Source organism: Megachile rotundata, chromosome 13 (genome assembly GCF_050947335.1).
Source record: "Megachile rotundata isolate GNS110a chromosome 13, iyMegRotu1, whole genome shotgun sequence".
NCBI lineage: Eukaryota > Metazoa > Arthropoda > Insecta > Hymenoptera > Megachilidae > Megachile > Megachile rotundata.
In genome coordinates this window covers 1,017,501-1,020,000 of record NC_134995.1, presented here as the reverse complement: position 1 = coordinate 1,020,000, position 2,500 = coordinate 1,017,501, and positions in this window count along the sequence as shown.

Sequence of the window (2,500 nt, the reverse complement as noted above, 5' to 3'; positions counted from 1 at the left end):
CTGTCTGTCGCTGTCTCTGTCTCCGCCTGTCCCTGTCTGTGTGTGTCACTGTCTATCTCTGTCTGTCTCTGTCTCTGTCTCTGCCGCACACTCTGTCTCTGTCTCTGTCTATCTCTGTCTCCGTCTGTCACTGTCCCTGTCTCTGTTTGTCTCTGTCTGTGTGTGTCTCTGTGTGTGTCTGTGTGTCTCTGTCTCTGTCTGCCTCTGTCTGTCTCTGTCGGTCTCTGTCTCAGTCTCTGTCTCTGTCTGTGTCTGACTCTGTCTCTGTCTCAGTCTCTGACTGACTCTGACGCTGTCTGTCTCTGTCTGTCTCTGTCTTTGTCTGCGTCTGCCTGTCTCTGTCTGCGTCTGCCTGTCTCTGTCTGCGTCTGCCTGTCTCTGTCTGTCTCTGTCTCTGTCTCTGTCTCTGTCTCTATCTCTGTCTCTGTCTCTGTCTCTGTCTCTATCTCTGTCTCTGTCTCTGTCTCTGTCCCTGTCTCTGTCTCTGTCTCTGTCTCTGTCTCTATCTCTGTCTCTGTCTCTGTCTCTGTCCCTGTCCCTGCCTGTCTCTGTCTCTGTCTCTGTCTCTATCTCTGTCTCTGTCTCTGTCTCTGTCTCTGTCTCTGTCTCTGTCTCTGTCTCCGTCTCTGTCTCTGTCTGTGTCTCTGTGTGTCTCTGTCATTTCTGTCTCTGTCTCTGTCTCTGTCTCTGACTGACTCTGTCTCTGTCTGTCTCTGTCTCTGTCTCTGTCTCTGTCTCTGTCTCTGTCTCTGTCTCTGTCTCTGTCTCTGTCTCTGTCTCTGTCTCTGTCTCTGTCTCTGTCTCTGTCTCTGTCTCTGTCTGTGTCTCTGTGTGTCTCTGTCATTTCTGTCTCTGTCTCTGTCTCTGTCTCTGACTGACTCTGTCTCTGTCTGTCTCTGTCTCTATCTGTCTATGTGCCTGTCTGCCTCTGTCTGCGACTGTCTCTGTTTGTCTCTGTCTCTGTCTATATCTGTCTCTGTCTGTCGCTGTCTCTGTCTCTGTCTGTCTCTGTCTGTGTGTGTCTCTGTGTGTCTCTATCTCTTTCTGTCTCTGTCTGTCTCTGTCTGTTTTTGTCGGTCTGTGTCTCAGACTCTATCTCTGTCTCTGACTGACTCCGTCTCTGTCTCTGTCTCTGTCTGTCTCTGTCTCTGTCTGCGTCTGCCTGTCTCTGTCTCTGTCTGTCTCTGTCTCTGTCTCTGTCTCTGTCTCTGTCTCTGTCTCTGTGTCCGCCTCTGTCTCTGTCTCTGTCTCTGCCTCTGTCTCTGTCTGTCTCTGTCTCTGCCTCTGTCTCTGTCTCTGTCTCTGTCTCTGTCTCTGTCTCTGTCTCTGTGTCTGCCTCTGTCTCTGCCTCCGTCTCCGTCTCCGTCTCGGTCTCCGTCTCCGTCTCGGTCTCCGTCTCCGTCTCCGTCTCCGTCTTCGTCTCCGTCTCCGTCTCCGTCTCCGACTCCGTCTCCGTCCCCGTCTCCGTCTCCGTCTCCGTCTCCATCTCCGTCTCTGTCTCTGTCTCTGTCTCTGTCTCTGTCTCTGTCTCTGTCTCTGTCTCTGTGTCTGTCTCTGTCTCTGTCTCTGTCTCTGTCTCTGTCTCTGTCTCTGTCTCTGTCTCTGTCTCTGTCTCTGTCTCTGTCTCTGTCTCTGTCTCTGTCTCTGTCTCTGTCTCAGTTTGTCGCTGTCTCTGTCTCTGTGTGTCTCTGTCTGTCTCTGTGTGTCACTGTCATTTCTTTCTCTGTCTCTGTCTCTGACTGACTCCGTCTCTGTCTCTGTCTCTGTCTGTGTCTGCCTGTCTCTCTCTCTGTCTCTGTCTCTGTCTCTGTCTCCGTCTCCGTCTCTGTCTCTGTCTCTGTCTCTGTCTCTGTCTCTGTCTCTGTCTCTGTCCCTGTCTCTGTCTCTGTCTCTGTCACTGCCTCTATCTGTCTCTGTCTGTCGCTGTCTCTGTCTCTGCCTGTCGCTGTCTGTGTGTGTCTCTGTGTGTCTCTGTCTCTGTCTGTCGCTGTCGGTCTCTGTCTCAGTCTCTGTCTCTGTCTGTCTCTGTGTGTCACTGTCACTTCTGCCTCTGTCTCTGTCTCTGACTGACTCCGTCTCTGTCTCTGTCTCTGTCTGCGTCTGCCTGTCTCTGTCTCTGTCTCTGTCTCTGTCTCTGACTGACTCTGTCTCTGTCTCTGTCTCTGTCTCTGTCTCTGTCTCTGTCTCTGTCTCTGTCTCTGTCTCTGTCTCTGTCTCTGTCTCTGTCTCTGTCTCTGTCTCTGTCTCTGTCTCTGTCTCTGTCTCTGTCTCTGTCTCTGTCTCTGTCTGTGTCTGTGTCCCCGTCTCTGACTCTGTGTCTAGCTCTGTCTCTGTCTCTGTCTCTGTCTCTGTCTCTTTTCTGTCTGTCGCTGTCTCTGTCTCCGCCTGTCCCTGTCTGTGTGTGTCACTGTCTATCTCTGTCTGTCTCTGTCTCTGTCTCTGCCGCACACTCTGTCTCTGTCTCTGTCTATCTCTGTCTCCGTCTGTCACTGTCCCTGTC